This window comes from Strix uralensis, chromosome 1, assembly GCF_047716275.1.
Source record: "Strix uralensis isolate ZFMK-TIS-50842 chromosome 1, bStrUra1, whole genome shotgun sequence".
Taxonomy (NCBI): domain Eukaryota; kingdom Metazoa; phylum Chordata; class Aves; order Strigiformes; family Strigidae; genus Strix; species Strix uralensis.
Window position 1 is genome coordinate 31,784,037 of NC_133972.1, and position 20,061 is coordinate 31,804,097.

The 20,061-nt window shown below is 38.8% G+C and overlaps 1 protein-coding gene across 7 annotated transcripts in view; it reads left to right on the plus strand.

Moving 5' to 3' along the window:
* The first annotated feature begins 458 nt into the window (after positions 1-458).
* TBC1D5 (TBC1 domain family member 5) overlaps positions 459-20,061 on the plus strand; it is a 329,005-nt gene continuing 309,402 nt past the window's right edge. For 4 of the 7 annotated variants that reach the window (XM_074861400.1, XM_074861371.1, XM_074861410.1 and 1 more), the window contains exon 1: positions 459-668. The gene's annotated coding sequence lies outside the window, so the exon portion shown is untranslated. Of the gene's footprint in view, positions 669-11,136; positions 11,207-20,061 lie in introns of all 7 variants that reach the window. The other 3 variants (XM_074861379.1, XM_074861390.1, XM_074861428.1) reach the window with 2 other exon arrangements.

Sequence of the window (20,061 nt, forward strand, 5' to 3'; positions counted from 1 at the left end):
CTCTGCGCCCGCCTTAGGTAAATAAAAGCGCGTCGGGCTTCTTCAGAGGGTAAAAGGCCCCGAACAAACGGAAAACCTCCCCGCTTTCAAAAAAATCCCCGCGCCCTTTGGCTGTGGCCCGCCGGGGCTGGCGAGGAGCCGGCGGCAGCCGAGCTGCGCCACAGCCCGCGACGAGGGAAGCCCCGTTCCCACCCTTCCCCTTCCGCCGCCCCGAGCGGGCCGCGGCCGCCCTCCCGCCTCCCCGGACACCCCCAGCCCCACGGCGGCGGCGACGGTGTTGGCGGGCTCAGGGAGCAGGCGCGCCTGCTCCGCCGGGCCTGTGGGCAGCCGCGGCCTCACGGCGCGGCGGGCGCCTGCGCCGCGGGAGCTGGGGGTGGTGGGGGAGCGGGGGGGCGGTGCCATCGCGCGTCTCCGCCGTGCGGGCAGGGAGCCCTTCCCCTTCCCCTCCCTTCCCTTCCTTTCCCTTCCCTTGCCCGGGCCTCCCCCACCGCCTCCCCCTGCCCCGTGTCCCTCGCAGGGCGCCGGGCCGCCGCGGGGGTCTGTGTGCCGCGCAGGGAGGGAGGGAAGGACGGAGGGAGGGCAGGAGGGAGGGCAGGAAGGAGGCGGGGAGGGGGAAAGAGAGAGGCTGAGCCAGATCTTCATGCCACTGCAGGCAGCAGCAGCAGCAGGTAAAACCAGCCCCAGAGCATCTGCTCCCCTTAACCCGCTTGCCCCCCTCCCCGCCGGCCGCCCCGCAGTCAGAGCGCGCCGCCCCCCGTCCCGGCCCGCGCCGAGGCCTTTCCCCGGCGGCGGCGGCGCCTGGTCCCGCCGCCCCCGGCCGTCAGCGGGCAGCAGCGGGGCCGGCAGTGGTGGTGAGGCCTGCGCGCACCGGGCCGCCGCCGCTCCGCGGCCTCCTCCAGGCTCCTTCCCGCGGGGCTGCTCGCCGGAGCGCCCCGGCAGGGACCGCTGGAGCCAGAGCCACGTTTCTGGGAGGTGAAAGCAGGAAGGGAGGAGGAAGAGGAGGCAGATTTGTCACAAGGCTTCTCCCCTCTGGTTTTTTTTTTTTTCTTTTTTTAATTGGTGGTGGTGGTTCTGGTGGCTGAAGAGGGAAGTTAAGGTCTTCATGATTTTTTTTTTTTTCTTCAGGCCTTGAAAAAGAGCTTTTAGAAGAAGCTTGGTTTCCCTCCACTTTTCCTGCCCCAGAGCCTCTCTTCCTCCCTGTTCTCACCTGTCTGACTCAGTCTGTGCTACCTGTCCAGTTTATTGCCATCAGCGGTAGATGTTTAACTGTCACACTTGTTTTTCTTTAGGATACAGTAGTTCAAGTGGTGTATGTCTGGATTTCAATGCAAGGGCTGCAGTTAGTACATTTTAGTTGTTTGAGAGTTTTATACTCTTAATGTACCGTACCCATCAATAGTAGTTCAGTTTAGCTACGTGTCCTATGGTATTACGCATCTTGGAGGCGTTACGGTCTGCTCTTAAGAAATAGTTGTTCCATCATATTGGCATAACATTGCTTTTTGGTTTATACGTGTGAAAGTGGTATATATGTGAAAGAATCATGTTCCAAAATGTACTGGAATGGTACTTGGGAGACAAGAATACTCTTCTATTTCTGCCACTCATCTCCACAGCATCCATGCACCTCTTTATTCTCAGTAATCCTCCTTACCTTCCCTTACAAAGCCCTCTGAAACTTGGTTAAAAAGCACCACATAAGAGAAGTATTTCTTTTCAGACCAATGAAACTTCATTAAAGTTATTTGTCAGTTCTATTACTTGCCACACACTAATTCAGCTATTTACTGATAATACCTCCTCCATGAAAACTAAAGCTTCCGAAATGTTTTCAAAGTAAATGTGGGCTGATTGTTGGTATTGAAAATATTTGATGGTTGTGAAACAGACAGTGAAATTAATCCTAGATCCCACCTCTCTCTGAATCACCATCCCCTGTTACATTTGTAACTTGCAGGTTGAAGTACCATAAGATGTAAAACTGGGCAATAAGAAATATACATTGTTTGTACATGATAATGATTTCTATTTTTGAAACCAGTCCTTTTTTTGGTAAATGTAATAATTGTCTGAGTTAACACAATTATGAATTACCAGTTGTCAGAGTTCCTTTTTACTGACACACATGGCCCATGTATAGTCTAAATGCTGTTATCCTAGAAGTCATACGTATATATACAATAGTAGCGATTACTGGAGTTGTTACAATTAAGGTTGTTTTGTAATACATTCAGACTATCAGGTAAATACAGAATTAGACACACTATACTTGAAAGAAATTGCTGAGGTTTTAAAACTTTTGGTATCTTTTCTTACTTGACGTTGGTAACTGTTGCTGAGCCAACCACGGGAGCTTACCCTTTATGAGCTTGAACCTACATAATGAACTTCAGTTCATAACAAAGTAAGACCATGAGCAATTACTATTTTTATGTATAAGTGCATACTGGGAAGTTTTTTCCCTCTAGATTTTATGATGGCTTCATAATTTAGATACTACAGATATGGTAAACTCCCATGAAAACTGAACATTTCAAAAGATACTAATGACATCCTTTCGTTAGTGAGATGAAGCCAAGAGTGTTCTTCAGCTTTGTGGATGGGAAGGTGACTAAATAAGGCTTGTACTGGTAGCTTTGTTCAATGATTAATTAAACTGATGAGATTCTTGCATGTTTCACTTCATTTCACCTTCTCAGAAACCTGAGGAAAGCCACAAAGTTGATTTTTTACAACTAGTCTTTCAGTTTCTGCTTCAATATTAGCAAAGCTCACTTGTCACATAGAAAGGGTTCAGAGCTTTTCTTAAAATGCTGTGCCACCTGCGAGAGTGGCACTTACCTTTGAGAAATGTAAGCGAAAACGTTCCTCTCACATTTTTCCTTCCTTGCATTAGAGTGTTGGCTTTACTCAAGCATTGTTCTTTTCTCTTTTGTTTGCACTTGCATCTTTTGGACTTTGGTACCTTGTGTTAATGTGGAAGAAAAATGTGATTTGGTGGAAATGTGTTATACGTTCTCTGCCTGCGTATGATTTACACTAATGTTGAGATCATCTTTGCTGTCTCTGGGTTGTTGTTGCTATTATAACTTCATTTTTCACTGAGGAAGGGCTATGCAGAGAACTGTTTTACACTTTGCCCTTAAAGGAATTCTGTTGACAAAGTCTTAGAAAGTTTACTTTGTGCTCCATCCTTAGGAGTTTATCTTGAACTGTTAGGTATGCTGCTGTAATTGACAACAGCTGTTGCTGAGAATTGTGGAGGATAGACAGTTTCTAAGATAATCAGTTCCTAGTCCATTTGAGGCTTTGTTGATTAGCACGTGTAAGAGCATTTTGGATCAGGAGCCAGTGATGTCTGCAGAGTGCAAATGTGGTATGTTATCTAAACTGTTTGACTTAGACTCTACACTGCTCTGTAGGAAGTCAGCTATAGGTTTTGCGTGCTTTTTCTTCTAGCCCAGGAAAGTGCCCAAAGCAGTTCAGTCTGTAGTCTGTAAAAACACAGATCTTTGGCTGAGTTGTGCTCTCAGACAAAGAAGGTTGTTAAACATGATAGAAGGAATTGTTTGCCTGTGTTTGCTTGTCATGTTAGCGAGGCTTAAACTCTTTCTTTTTGACCTCCAAAAGAAGGGGCATAGCTGTTAGCATTTCTAGTTTTTAGGAAGATTGCTACTGTGGTCTGTGTTTTACTTAAGAATGTTTTTATCCATTATCTAAATGTCAAATTTTTTTCTGATGTTGCAGCTTCAGTGATCAAATATTTTAAAAAAATGACTTGGAAATTATGCAGAGTTTGAGGACCCTGTCATATTGGATAACATTATAATCTGATAATTCATATGCTTTTTATTGATGTTAAGTAGAAAAAAGCATGATTACTCTGAATCTTATGGGAATATGTGTGTGACAGTCTTTGAGGAGAGATGGTTGGCCATATTTATACTCTTAGAGTTGAGATAAGAAGCAAGAGCCAAGCTGAAGCAGTTAGTCAAACTGTGTCCAGACCTTGGAGATGAATGTTGAACATTTAGCATATTCTGGATAAAGGTTGATGAATTACCAAACAGAATAGAAATAGGTATTATGCCTCTGTTAATGGTTAGCTGTAGATTTCCCAAAAGCATCGAGTCATAATGTGACCTGAAGTCTGGTTGGAAATCGTTTGGAAATAATAGGAAGAATCACATGTCACTGATGTTGAACTGAATGTAGCAGAAAAGAGACAGTATCATGGTATCCTGTGTTCTGTTTAAAACAAACCCCAACATTTTCCGTCTGTACTATTTAATTTGACGGGCTTTTTGTACTGTTAATGGGCTGACAAATCGTTATTTTAGGTTTATTAAAGAACATTATTACCACACTACTAATTAATCTAGTTGTGTGGATGTGAAAAGTTCATGTGCTTGCTTAAGTTGACTTGCATTTAGTACTGCATCATGTAGTGGTGCATTAGAGTGGGGATCAAATCTATCTTAATACATGAACATTTCACCTTAAATGTATTACAGCATCAGTTTTTGTCTCAATGGGTTTGTTTTCTGAACTTCTAGTTGGCTAAGCTTTTTTTTTTTTTTAAAAGTGTATCAAGATACTGAGAATCTACCATTTACTTCTCTGGATGACTTGTTTCAGTGATTCATCTTTTCCACTATTTAAAAATAAGGCATGCAATTATTGTTTGAATACATTTGAATGCATCTGTCTTTCACTGGTTCTTGTTATCACGTCTGAATTCTCTATCATATCAGACTGCCTTAAAACTTGATTTGTCCCTTTGACACTGTGTTTTCACTCCTCTGCATGGTGGCAGTCCCTAGCATTTAAAGACAGATACAGATTTTAAAATACATAGTTTTAAAAGAGCATCAACAGATCGTAGATTTGCTGGGCTGACTACCCTAGGACTCTTGGATAAGTTTAACAAGTATGCTGATTTAAAATGTTTGTCTCACAATGTTTTTTAACATCTGATCTGGAACATCTGTTTAACAAATGAGTTGGAAAGAAAATCAATATAATGTGATACAATTATACCATTTTGAATCTTTCCAACTATAGAATGAAAGTATTTATTGACTATTTTTGATCTTTCCTTACGATTTTTAACACTTGTGCCACCTCTGTCTAGTCATGGGCTTCTGCTGTTGTTAAGGTGGTGTTTATTGCTAACACTCTTGGCTGCGTCATACGTGGATGTTTTAAGTGTCTCGGTTTCTACACTCTGTAACTCTTAATTTATGTTGATGGTGATCCAGCCTCTCCTTTTCTACATTGTTGGTCCTGCTTTTTTTTTTTTTTTCCCCTTACGCTTGCTTCTTGTTTTCAAAAACACCAGGTTTTGAACTCTAGGATGAGCTGTAGGCGACATTGTCCTCTTTGTTAGCTGTAGAATTGCCTGACCATAGATAAAAGCCCTCTTAAGGAAAATTTCCATTTTCATGTTTTTCTGTCAAGGATTTTTCTTCCCCATCAATTTTGTTCATAACCCTTTTCAGCTTCAGAAATTTTGAAGCTTCAGGAATATAAGTGTGTATGTGCATCATATGTTTACATAGGTGTCGGTAATCTCTATCTGGCTAGGTAATCTGATCACGATCAGTAATTCTTAGACTATCCCCAATTTCCAGTCCAGTCAGTGATTTACTCATTCTAGCCGTTACAGTGGGATATGTGATAATTTCTCTGTGTTGGTTATGGTGAATGCTGTTAGAAAACTTGCTAATAATTTTTAAGACCTGATATTTTTTACTGTTGGCTGCTTAAGATCCTGAGATATTAGATTTCATTATTAAAGATTTCAGTTTGCCATTTTTCTTTCAGCACATTACAAATACAGGCTTACAAAAAAAATCCCAGTGTTCTCTAGTTTGAGCTGATGGTCTGTAACAGACCTCTGTTGTCACCACGTTCTGAGTGAGCTGTCTTACTTAACCCTTAGACCCACATATAGTCAGTATCCTTTGGTTCTGATCTATCAGGTAATGAATGTCTGAACGACATTTCTTGAAACCTGGATTGTGCCTGCTTGATAATAAGTGGTGGTTTTGTTTAATCTCTAGTTTTTACACAAATATAATTTTGGCCTTTTTCCTGGTGGGAAGAAGTATAGCTGTGTCATGTGTCTTGAGAATAGACTTGAATTTCAAGAAGGTATGGAACTTGTTGAAAGTTTGAAAAAAATTTTTCTAGACCTGTAGAAGTGCATTTTTGGCATTTAGACTTCCCTCTGATGTTAGCATAAGAATTTTACCTGGCATCAGATGAGTTGTCATCCGGGCCATTGTTTTGTGACTTACAGTGTTCAACAGCAGGTGTTTTAAAGGAAGTTACAAAAAAGTTCGCAATTGTGGAACAATCGTCATATTGCGGAGCTCCTCAAATTCTTGTCAGTTTATAAGAGTTTATGGTGCTGATCCCTAGTGTTCTTCAACCTAGTTTTTTTCTTGTTGATACGTAATTTTATATAGGTGGGCATTTTCATTATCCATGGATATATGTAATCTTTTGACAAATTTTACATGTTGTATTTATAATCTACATTCCCCCATCATCCTCAGCACTCTCTTCTGAATTCTTAAGAGTAGCTTAAAGCTCAGGAGTTACTCAAGCCGCTGATGATTAGTTCCTATCTGCTGTGCTTTAGCTGTGTCAACAAATTTGATTTGCCAGCATGCTGCCCATTTACTTATATTTTTTTAACGTCACTAATCTCACATGGTGTTGATGAATATGATTGTATTCTGGGTCCTGAAATTTTTCATTAACAGAGGTGGATGTGACCAGCGATTCCTGCATCCTGTAGGATGTAGATTTACACACTCTTCTTCCAACCTGTTTTTTTCCTCCTGTCATTGTTCACAGCAAGGCAACATCTCTATCTGGATGAAGATCTGTCTGTATTTTAATGATTGAAGCTTGACACATTGCAGAGTTGAAAACTGTCGATTTGTTTTCTGATCTTCCCCAACAGATTCTCTTTCAAAATCAAGATTATTTTCTTAAACCCTGATTAGTTTTTCTGTCATCTCTGCATTTAAATGGTTTGTCAGTGTTCCCACTGACCTTTCAGATGTAAGTTTGACCTCTGTTGGAAGTAGAGACTTTTAAGCCTGTAATGGTATGTTTCATGTTTATTTTGTAATCATTCTCATATCAGCATGCTTGCTACACTGTAAATCTGAGTAAGAGGATCCAGTGTCAAGGTGGTATTTTGATTTCTTGTACCTTCTTGACTGAACTTCATCTGGAGTATTAATGATTAACATTTAGTAGTTTTGTAGAGCCTTTCATCTGTAAATGAAAATAGCATTAATGATTTTCAGTGAGAGGGAAGTGACTTATTCAAGGCCAAACTGTAATGCAAGGGGGAAGCTCCAGTTAGAACCCAGATTTTATAATGTCCCATCACAGCTAGTACAAGAATACACTGTAAAATATTTAATAAATCACACAATTTAAATGAGTTTGTTAAATGGGAGAAATGAAAAGTAATTTAGACATGTTAAATAGTAGACTATGTAAAAGAAATTTGAGAAGTAGAATGAAAAAGTAGATACAAGGATAATAATACTAATGCTTATGAGACAAATATAGGTAATCTTTTAGTATACTTCTCTTACTGTAAATCTGCTAGGTTATTTGATAATTGTGCTGGGGAGGATAATGAGGTTATTAATTTCTTTAGTGAGAAGAGTGGCTCTCAGCTGATACTCATGCTTATTTCGCATGTCCTGCTTCCTATAAAACTTATCTGTACTTTCAGAGCAGTGGCTTGAACACCTGCAGCATGTACAGCCTGTTATTTCTATTGGATCCACATATTTAAAAAAATATGTGGGAGCCTTGCTTATCTTTCAGTTATTCATGAGTCAATAGCATAGTGTTTCCTCCTTTAGGCCTGACTCATTTTTAATTTACTTCATTTACACATATGCCTATGGTGCTAATAAATATACACAGTTTGGGGGAAGTTAATAAATTCAAATACATAACTGGGCAATTCTTTTATATATGTGTGTATTTTTTTTTTTATAGACTGAATACTGAATCTGGTGCTGGTTGTGATGATACCTTTTAAAGTTTGTTATACCCCATAATCTTTATGTACAATGCATTAAGTAGTTGAGACTAACAGGCCAAAGATTTCACCTCCTTTGGTTTTCATTGTGGATTCACATTTATAAAACAAAACTATGCTTGTTGTGCGCTGGCAGTTTAACCCCTTCATGAAAATATGTAGCAGATAATATTGAAAACATTTTCTTTTGAAGTGTGCAGAAATCTGGACTCCTGTAAATTTAATTTTTGTGGCTGGATGAGAGAACAGCGGATGAGCGCAATTAGAGGAAAGTGCAACAAGCAGGAAGTTCCTGGCTTCCTGTAGTCAGAGAAAACTCGTGTCCCAGTCAGTGGAAAGGTTTCTTCTGAACATCAGTGGTATATGTTCATTGTTCATATAATCATTCAGTCAAAAGTCAGTGTCTTGAAAACTGAAAAAAAAAAAGGAATAAAAAAGCTAGCATTTTAGATTGCTGGAGTGTGTGTGTTACAGTTAGGACTTGGATTTTTTTTTTTTTTTTTTCCAAATGCACTTTTCAAAGAAGTCAGCAAGTCAGAAGAAATGAGAACGTTTTATGAATGAGGGTAAACGTCACTTTTTTTGTTCGTGAATTTACTTCACAGTTTTCTGGGGAAGTACTTATGTCAGCATGAAATACCCTTTGAAATTTGATGTTGGGACTTCATGTATTACTTTAAACAAGTTCATTTTGGGCAGGTATTTCTACTTTGAAATTAAAAATTTGTTCCTATATAGCATTTCTGAAAAACCCAACCAGCTGAATTACCTTTTTCCCTACTCTGGCTAGGTGTAAGGCAGTATAAATATTTTACGTTTGCTTTAGTGTCCCTTTTTTACAAAGTTCCCCTTTGTAGTCAGGGTGGATTTCACCTAGTAGAAAACTATTTGGGGTTTTGGACTGTGCAGTGGTCCCATCTTTTATTTATTCTACTGCCCATGAGTCATGATTTGAAGATTGCTTGATTCGGGTGCAAGATGACAGTCGAGGCTCAACTGCAAGTCAGGGAATTGGAAAGAGGTTTAAGGGATAGACAAAATGAGATAAGTATAGAGCAGGATATACCTTCTCTATTTCTGACTAATTACCAACTGATTGTGGCCCCTTTCATAGTACGAATTTTTCAGAACTGTATATGGACCCGAGCAGTTTTCTGGTTTTTTTTGTTTCCCACCTTTGATTACTGAAGGTGTTTGTTGATTTGACACATCTAGATAAAATGTCAAACTTCAGTTTGCAGACATGGAAAAGCTGCCCTGTCTTTTGTGTCTTTTGACTTTTGTCTTGAGCTTTGAGTACATTCGTAGGATGAAGTGGGAGGAATTCTGCACCTGAGAAGAAATGAAAACATGCATTGGAGAGATACAAGTTAATATTAATTTTTAATAACCATATCAGATGATGATGACAGACATATACTTGGTGCAGTCATGCTGCCTCTACCCACAAATGCAGAATCCATTTATTGTAAGGTTCAGTCCTTATCAACTGAGTCGGGAGGAGCAAGGGACGGTAGCAGCTGCTATCACTGGACATAGCTCCACTTTGATGTTGTGCACGACGGGGATGGATTGAAGTACAGATTTGGATTGAACAAGTGGCACTATCAGCTGTTGCAAATCCAGCTGAGATGCTGTGTTACTTTAAACGCATTCCTGTGCACTCTGCAGCCTCAGTGATTGGAGAAAGTCCTAATTTGTTTTTAGTATGATACATGTTTTTGTTCTGGTCTTTAGGGATTTTAGATAGTGTCAAAGATCTTGTATGTTAGAAGAAAAGTATGTAGTTTTATCTGTAAGTCAGTATTCAAAACTGACATATGCCAGGAATTAGAGCATGTTGTTGCTGTTTCATAGCTGTTGGGTGAGACTAGATTTTTACATTAATTTACAGTAATAGTGTATGATCAGTCATGGGTATAATTTCCACTGTGAGTAATTTTATCTGAGAAGAGGGTAAATGTGGGCTGAGTGAACATCATTTTACTCCTTGTAACAGCTTACCCAGGTTGGGATAAAAGTATGTTGATAAACTTACTCTGTAATTTTTGTAGGTTGACTGGAGTACTTCATTTTCTAGAGCTGCTGTTACTTATCAGTCCATAAGCATGTTAGACACCTCCTAATACAGCTGGTCAGTCTTTTGCCAGTGTTTCAAGGTAACTTTTGGTAAGACTCAGGGTAATCTCCCATTTTTTATTATGCTCAGGAGCTTCAGACTCACACCATCCCCTTCCAGAAGTAATGGATCAATCTAGCTCAAGCCATACAAGCTTGAGAAAGAAGAATGGCCAGATGCAAAGTTGGTGACTAGCGCTTAAACCAGTGGGTTTGAGGAGAGCCTTCACTATAAACCTTATTAACTGGCACTGAATAGCTTTTTTTTTTTTTTTTTTTTTTTTTTTTGTAAATACCGAGCATTTCTTTTAGATCCTTCTTAGTGGTTTCTATGCAGTCTCACTCTGCCCTAATGCTTGCAGCCCTGGACTTTTCTGAGCATGAAGGAACCTAGCATACTTCTGAGATTCCACCTTCTGGAAAAATGAAATAAAATCAAACACAACAAAACAGAACATGTGTCTTGAACCCTTGCTGGCCATTATTCTTTTTTGGTTTGTTTTTTTACAGTGCATGTCTCAACGGGTTTTTTTGTCTGATTTTTGTGCATGTCAGGCTCCTCTGCTTCTATGTTTTCAAGCTGTGAATAGGTCCAGCTGCAACAGAAATAATTGTAAGTTAGTGTTGGGGGTTAGCCACAGTAGGCAGCTAAGCACCACAAAACTGCTCACTGGAAAAGAAATGTGGGCAAGGAGAAACAAATACACTACCAATAAAGATACAGTTTTAGATATTGAAGCAGATTGTGTTGGCTAACTGCATTTGTGGGAGTGATGGAAGACAGACTTACAAGGGTTTTTACTAAGGTTGTCTTTGATTATTGTTTTTACTAAGGTTGTCTTTGATTATTGTAAAATGGTATGCAATTATAAAGATGCAGACAAAATAAAATTGCTGATGAGAGGCTTGATCATTAAAGATGACTATCTTTACAGTTATTGAAGACTTTGGCAACCAATGAGATGATCATTTTAGAGGTTCCGCACTGCATGGATTGATTGGGAGGTGAGTTAAATTGCATGGGAAAGTGAGAATTTTAGATGTATAGGCAGGTTGACTCTTACACGTATAGGTCTTACTAAAACCAACAAGAACAACAACAAAGATTCAGATGAGATCTGAATATATTGGAAGATGACAGAGGAGCTGATGACGATCACCTCCTCATTTTGAACCTGAAATAGTGACAAATATGTATTTGCTACTGAGAGAGAAAAACTGGTCAAGGATTTCTCATTTTTCTCACTCAGTTTGCTTTTGAAAGAAAGGTATCTGTAGTAGTGCATTACATTAAACTGACACTTTTTCTGATGTGCTTGGTATACTGTCTGTACTTTCTCCTCTTAAAAAAAAAAAAGACTGAAGTTGCCAGCAAGTCTCTAAATTGTTAGTGTTGTATTTTAGCTAATGTTTCTTACTCACCCTGTTCAGACAACTTCTAAAATTATTATTCAGGTTAACTTCAGAGTAAGTGAAAGTTGGGTAGCAGTTTCATTTTTTCAATGTGAGAGAATTTATCTTTCAAAGTCCTGAGTTACAGTTTGCAATGATTTCATCATTGAAAAGTATCCTGAACTGACAGCAATAAATTAACTGCCATTTCACTTGAGGCTCATTCCTGTCTACAGTTAAGAATTTTGCCTGGTGAAATGTTATGGCCATGCCAATTTTATTCTTGTTCATTTTGCTTAGTTTTGAAGGAAGCAAAACGAGTGTCACTTCCAGAATTCTGTTGTAACAGCTAGTAATGGGTGTCTCGTGATTCATTGCTATGTCTGTTTATAGCATCCACTGGATGCTATGGCTTTTCATGTAGTCCCTTCTGGTATGCTAACCTCTTCCCTGGAGCTTGAGATACATTTCTGTATTTTCACTATCTTTACAGAATGATTCAAAGTATTTTTACTACCATTTAACATTTGCCTTTTCTGAGGCAGAAGCTATGTTTTACTGTCGGTTCCTCTCAAAGTCTGTGCCACCATTATGATATATTGACTTGAAGACACAGGTAAAGGATGACAGACAGTGAAATGAAATTGAAATGCAAGCAGACTTTCTAATTGCATGTACATGTAAACAAATGGAAAAACATTTAACTGACATCTGTCATCTTGCATAGGTGAAAGACAGAGGGAGAAGCTCTCTTTTCCACACAGGGCATTTGCTTTGATACCTTCTCACAGCTCTAGCTCTGCCATCCAGCCTCTTTAGTGTTTCTGAAGTGGACTGTCTTAGAGCCAGAGCTCAAAGTTCAACGCCCTGCTGTAAGCTCTGTCATCTGCAACAGTTGGTCATGGATCATCTAACTGCACCAATCCTGCATCCATGGACATATATAAGTTACAATAGTTCTTGAAGGACTGGTTATTTTACTAAATACTGTGATGAAAGAAAAAAAAACCAAACCCCAAACTCCCTGTGTCCTCAGCTGACCTGATCTCTTGAGGATAATTTGTACGTGACCTGTCTAATAGAAAAGATCTGGCATCGAGTCTGGAATAGCTGTCCCTTATTAGTGATCTAGATGCATGTTGATGATGGAATGGCAGAGATCTGTCTGCTCTATGTCTAGAGTGTGATGAGGTGATGACTGTGTGATGACTGTGTCAGTGATGAGGTGAGATTAAAGCTGTACTTTTGTTTCCTGCTGCCCAATTAAACCTTCATTTGAAATGCCCTTCTGCAGAAATACGGTGTGGAGTGACTGGTAACCATGAGGGGTTGCTCGGTTTTTGCCTTCTTGTACACATTGTCAAATCCTGCCAAGTGACATTTGGCAGGGGATGTAAAAGGAAATGTCTGTCACCAGAAACAAGCAAATAAAAACCAACACTGTACCGAATGGGAATGGCTACATCTGAATTTAGTCCCAGTCTGTTGACTGGGAGCAATGGAAGTCTTAGGTAATGACCTCTACATTGCTTAGAACAATCAGCTTCATTTTGTTTGGCTGGATGTCCCCTGATGATGCTCTGCCCAAAGCTGAATTCTCTTTTTGCTTTGATTTTTCTCTTTACACATCAGATCCTCACACTTTTTAATGATCAGTAAGGCATGTATAAGGCCAATTGATAATGTATTACAGACTAAGGAAAACTGTTCTCATTCATTGATTGAAATACTTGTGCATGGTGTCACACATCTTTGACTGTTCAGCTGCGGTGGATCTTGACATACATGCTTGAGTCACCCAGTCTGTCTTGGTTATGACAGTTCATGAAATGCATTTCCAAGTAGCACCTGTTCTCTTAATTCTCTAATGAATTAAACAAAATAAAATTATTTGGGTTTTGTTTCTTTTTTACCATAGTAGGTACTGGGAGATTTTTAATGTTAGTGTAAAAGTTGCTGTGTATACATATAAGCATTTTAGAATTGTAATTGGATATATAAACCTTACATATATGCATGGTATTATAAGCAAATGATCTCTTTGCTTTCAATGAATCTTGATCCTAAAAAGGTATCTGAAGCATTCTGGACAGAGAACAGCTGTCATTCCTAGAACAGCATTAGAATGTGCATATGTGGGGAAAAAAGCTGGACAAAACTGTTCTGTGATAGCTCGCCACATGAGCTTTCTTCTACCATGCTGTTAGCACTGCCTCAGTCCATCAGAGGTTTCCTGCAGTCCTACAGGTGGACCGCATTTACTAAAGTCTGCTTGTTAGGCATTGCTGTCCTCAGTGACTGATTTGTGGATAAAGACGGTATTATGGCAGCTGGTCTTGTATTACAGCTAGTGAAATGGTTCATTCTTAGACTTGGACTGTGAGAGCACAACAAAGCTTTGAAATATGCAGGAGTAAAAGTAAATTAGACTTGGATTTATTAAGAACTTTGTATCTTAGTTTTAGTTCTTCAGCTCACTCACTTGATCAGCTAGCTATATAGTCAGTGAATTGAGAATTTTTGTTTGAGGAATCTCTAGTCCAGGATGTGGAATAAAGGAGGGTGGCTGAGTAACTATGGCTTTCAATGGTGACCCAGACTAATAATTAAACGCACAACTGTGTTGGTAATCCTTGAGTGATATACTCTTCATGTTATCTTGTCATGTGACTGGAAGACAGAGGTGCAGCAGATTCCTTTTTAAGTTTTAGATTATGTGAAATTTGTATTGATAATGCACCTCTTTTGATCCTGAAGGTAATCCCTCATAATAAAAAATGTTAAAGAACTTTAGGATGCATTTTTCTAAGTTGATGTGTTTCGCATTAGTAAAAGTACAGAAGGTTGGGATAGGGTATAAAACTTAGATCGGCATTACCCCTGCTGTTTATGGTTGACTTGGCTTCATATTTAGATTTTGGGCTTTAACTGATTCATTAGTTAATCTATTTTCTTTTTTTAGTAAGTATTACTTGCATTGTGTGTGGAAATTTAAGATAGTGGGAAATTTAAGGAAGTGGGTATTAGTAACGGTAAGCACTCTGGATAGGTAGCCTATGCCATCTCTTTCTCGCAAGCATGATGGTTTCATGAAATTGGTTTACTGTGAAGTACTGCCTTACTGAAAACAGCTTACCTTACTGAACCTTACTGTACCTTACTGAAAACAGATTTAACAGTAGTATAGAGTTACTTCAACGCAGTTCATTTTTTAAACCTAGTTCACGTACAGCATATATTCTTTGGCTTTTTCTAGCATTTGAGAGGATTTCTGTTGTCTTGCTTTGCTGTTCTGAAGGCATTTGTGTCTGTTACAGAAATTAATTGATCTGACAAGGGTCAGAGGGAGTATCTGTTGGCTGCCCATATGTTTTTGCTGCATGTCAAACAATACGCTTGTTATTGTTATGAATTCTTATGTAAAATGGATACTAAAGTGCTGGTATGGCTAAGTGAAATAATGCATTACTTTCTGGATACTTGCTGATTAAACACTTAGTTTGTGAAGTCAAACGTTGAAGACCTGGACTTCAGGATGCTTAAGATTTGTTCCAGGAAAGAAAAATTGGTTCATACTTGTAAGTCCTGACTGAATTCACTGTTGACTTCAGTGATGGAAGGACCTGCAGCTAAACAAACTTGAACTGACCAATATAGTTATAATCAAGATAAATTTACTGGAGGTGAGAGGGTGTGCACCAATCGGTGAAGTTAAACTATTGTCTATCCATTCCTTCTGGCTCTGTTTCTAGTCATTAACTGTTTATTTCTGCTGTTACTCTTCTGTATTGTTTATGGCATCTGCAGTATGTTAACATTAGTTTACTCAGTATGAGTTAAAAATTTGTTTCAAATAAAGTCATACCTAAAATTAAAAAGTAGACATTGATGAATCTGATTTTTGATGAGTAGCAGCAGAAATTTATAAATATACTGTGAAATTACACTGGAAGATATATTGAAAGGGATTTAGTGAATGTAGGCTTTTGTTTAAATTAGAGCTGTTTGTGAAGTAAGGATGGGCAGAATTATGTAGGACCTCAGAGGTGATGCTGAGAATCAGGAGTTCAGGAAGGATGACTAAGGATAATTTCTGAACAGAAAATATGGTATTTTTAATTACATTTATTTGAATTAAGACTATGAAATAATGTGTCTTAAGGCTGTTAGTCTTTAAACGGGATGAATTTTAGATTCTGATCTGTGTCAGTTAAGTGTTTTATCTTGAAACCTTGTGGGTAGCGATCCAATTGCCATGTGACTAATAAAATATGAATACCTTGGAGTTTAGTCAGTGAACAGATTTGAACAATTGTTCAGATTTAGAAAGCAAAAGAAAAAAAAATATTGGTTAAAAGCTGTTTAAAACCTTAAAGTATGTGTTAATAAGAAGTCTTCGTGCTGAAATTTAGGTGAGAGAAGGAAAAATAAGATTAGTTGGAAAAAAACAGTCCTGTGGTTGTTTATGGACCTAGGTCATACACATTTGCGTTGCTAACATGTTTTTAGTGTGATTAAAAGTATCCAGAATTTATGACATCAAAAAATTCATTGTGTGGAAAAAACAAAAGGATTCCTTATTGTTGGCTGTGGTGTTATGTCTGGCTTTGAAGAAACTGACTTGTTTCACAGTTTCAGTCAAAGATCAACGCAATCATTTGAGCCTTGACTTTCTTTTCCAGCAGTCTGACAGAGCTGGCAGCATTTTCTTCTGTCATGCTTTTGTTGTTTAAGATCAACTCTTTGACTCACTGACACTGTAATAAGGAGTAAACAAGCCTTATTTCTTTGCGACAATTTGTAGTATGTTTCTAGTGGATTCTGAATTTAACAGTATTGGTTTAACAGTTGTTAAATCATGTAGCTGTAGTAAACTTCTTTACTAGTGGTAATAATTGTGTTGAGGAAATGAGTATCACAGCCCCATATGGAGGGGCTTATCTTCAGTCCTGATGGTATCAACTTCTGCTCTCCACTGCTATCTGTCTGTTTGCTTCAGAATGCTGTCTCCTCAGTTCTTCTGCATTTAACCACTCCTTTGTAGTCTCTGGATTTCAAATGTCCTGATTGGCTTTTTTTTCCCATTGATAAATGTGTTAGGTATTTCCAGGTCCACCTGTGCTTCTGATCAGCTACATGTATGAACGTTCTAATACATGGGGCTTAAAAATATATGTCTGTCTGAAAATAGGTACTCAAAAGGCTGTTAGTCTTTAAAGGGATGTTGCTGAGAAGCAGAGGTTTAAATTTCATGCAATTTCAGTGATTAGAGAAAGTGGTGTCCCTTAAAACCACCATAAGAATCAACATCTACGGATACTGATCCTATCTAGCAGGTATATAAACATCTGAAGCCTTCTGGATCTCTGATGTTAAAAGACAACAGGATGTTGTGTCTTAAAGAACCTTTAATGAAAATAAGTTTAAAAAAAAGAGAAGATTAATGAATTCAAGATTGCATTGAGGTTTTTTAAAAATTTCTATTCTGTGTTCTACCCAAACAAATGTTATCTTCATTTACTTCTCAGTGGTCGGTGTCTATTCACTGTGCAGTTTATTGTTCATTGATGACATTTTCAGCAGGCCTGAAAGTTACGATAATTAGGTAACAAAAGTTAAAGTTTTGCTGGCATAATTATTTGAGGAAATTTGCCTCCTGTATTCCAAATTCCATATGAGGTAAGCTGAAGCATTATTTCCATGATTTTTCCATACTTGCACACAGTCCATTAATGTTGAAATCTGTCAGTAACAAGTGAAACTATGTAATCAGAATAGAGAACAGGTTACTGCTTATTTACCTAGAAAATAATGAAGATTGGGTAATTCTGAATACCCTTCACTGGGGTTTTGTTGTAAAGTTTTAGGTAAGAAAATAATCTCTTTAGGATAAGGAAAAGATAAACCTTCCATGCATCCCAAGGTTAATATATTGGAGTTGTTCTTTGGAAAATCATCAGTGCATGTTCCTTGATTTGAGGTTCTGTGAACAATTCCATGCAGACGTAAGTTTTCCACTCGGTGAATAAAAAGACCAGGAAGGGAAAAAAATCTCAGATGGTTTGGAAACACTAAGTCAACAAAACTCTTGCATGATGGAATGTTGGTGCCATTGCCACCACTTTATTTTTTTGGCTACTACCTCAGTTGCTGGAGCACTCCCATCGGTCATGGGAGATGAGGTTTAATAAACTTGGGCCACAACAACCCCAGCAGCACTACAGGCTTGGGGAGGAGTGGCTGGAGAGCTGCTAGTCAGAGAGGCACCTGGGGGTGTTGATTGACAGCCAGCTGAACATGAGCCAGCAGTGTGCCCAGGTGGCCAAGAAGGCCAGTGGTATCCTGGCTTGTATCAGAAATAGCATGGCCAGCAGGGACAGGGAAGTGATCTTACCCCTGTACTCGGCACTGGTGAGGCCGCACCTCGATTACAATTTTGGGCCCCTCATTACAAAAAGGACATTGAATTACTCGAGCGTGTCCAAAGAAGGGCAACAAATCTGGTGCAGGGTCTGGAGCACATGTTGTACGAGGAGCGACTGAGGGAACTGGGGTTGTTTAGTCTGGAGAAGAGGAGGCTGAGGGGAGACCTCATCGCCCACTACAGCTACCTGAAAGGAGGTTGCAGAGAACTGGGGATGAGTCTCTTTAACCAAGTAATAAGTGATAGGACAAGAGGTAATGGCCTCAAATTGCGCCAGGGAAGGTTTAGACTGGATATTAGGAAGCATTTCTTTACAGAACAGGTAGTCAGGCATTGGAATGGGCTGCCCAGGGAGGTGGTGGAGTCCCCATCTCTGGAGGTGTTTAAGAGTCGGGTTGACTTAGCGCTGAGGGATATGGCGTAGTTGGGAACGGTCAATGTTAGGTTAATGGTTGGACTGGATGATCTTCAAGGTCTTTTCCAACCTAGACAATTCTGTGAAAGTCCTTTTTGCACCAGGGAATTATTTTGTACCTGTTACCCCCTAGACCGCTGCTGGAAATTTTGGGTATGACATGCTTACAGTCTCCTGTCTAATATAAAGTTTCCTGTTGTATAAATTAGAAGTTCACTGAGGCTACAAATGGAATTCAGGTGACCTACATGATGGGTGGATATCGTAATCGGCAGAGAAAAGAGTAAATCTCAGTGTATCCCTGACAATGCACATTTTTATACAAAGTGAAATGGAGATAAAAGTGAGAGCATAAATGGCTGCTCTCAAGTAGAGGAGGGATTGACTTTGTGTCAATCCTCAAACTACACGCACCTTAGTACAAGGAGGTTACTACCTATTTTTAGTCGGGTAATGGCAAGGTTCTTTTTGACTGTGAGCTGCCTGTGTAGATTGAATAACAGGTATCATGATCATCGCCAAACACTGATCAAACTGGAGACGAACAAAAACTGAGGATCACATACTTCATTTTCCTTTCCACTGGTAATTGTAACTATAGGAAGTGTCATACTTAGTTCATTAAACAATTGCATTAATAATTCTAAACACAGTAAAGGGAATAATGCATCTATATTTATGTTTTCAATTGAATTAGCTTTAAAAAGCATTGGTACAGATATGTTTAGTTAATCATCAATTACCATAGATAGTGAAGGTTCTATATGGAAAATAACAAGGGTCCTGATTTAGAGGTGGCACAACAAAAGAGGTTTTATTTAGTTGGAAAAAGTTATTTTGTTGTTTCCAGCTCACATTGGAGCCCAAAACACCTAATCTGTAATGCATAAAGAAGAAAAAATAGCCACTATTTGTCCCCCATGTAGAAATTCAGTACACAGTTGCTAATCTGAAGCATTTTATCCAATTTAAATCTAACATGTGGAATCCTTTTCTTCTATTATAAGAACTTAAGTTCTGTCCTGATTCCATTAATGAATTACTAAACCTGATCAAACTTTTTCATGTAACAGAAAAGAGGTGAGTGCAGTACCATCATATCATGTAAAACATTAATTTGCTTTAATAAGAGATCTACTTTTAGTTAAAGGAATGTAAACAGTGAATGTGTACAAAATATATCAACTGAGTCTTTGCCTAAAATAACAAAAAGTGAATTTTTGCATATTCAAACTTAATTCAAAGATATAATTTAATGCAGGCATAATGGTCTTGTTAAGTCAGTAGTTAATGTTCTCATAATAACATTAATTCTGTCTTCCTTCAGGTACTTTATATAGCATAGTAACTGCTATGTAACTTACTACCTATAGGATTCACATTAATGATCATTATCTTGAAAATCTTCTGAAATCTTCACAATTGTCTTTTCCAGTGTCCTTTGTGTTTAGAAGAAAAGAGAGAAAAAACAAGTGATGGCAAGGAACTTTGGTTTTCCTACTTACCATTGGTTTAGGTAACTTGTCTTTTGAGAAATAGTATCACAGACTTAAATGTTGCCATTTAGGTTTCTGTTAGTTGAATCTTTCTTCCCCTTTACTGTTTTATAGTATGCTGGCAAAATTACAG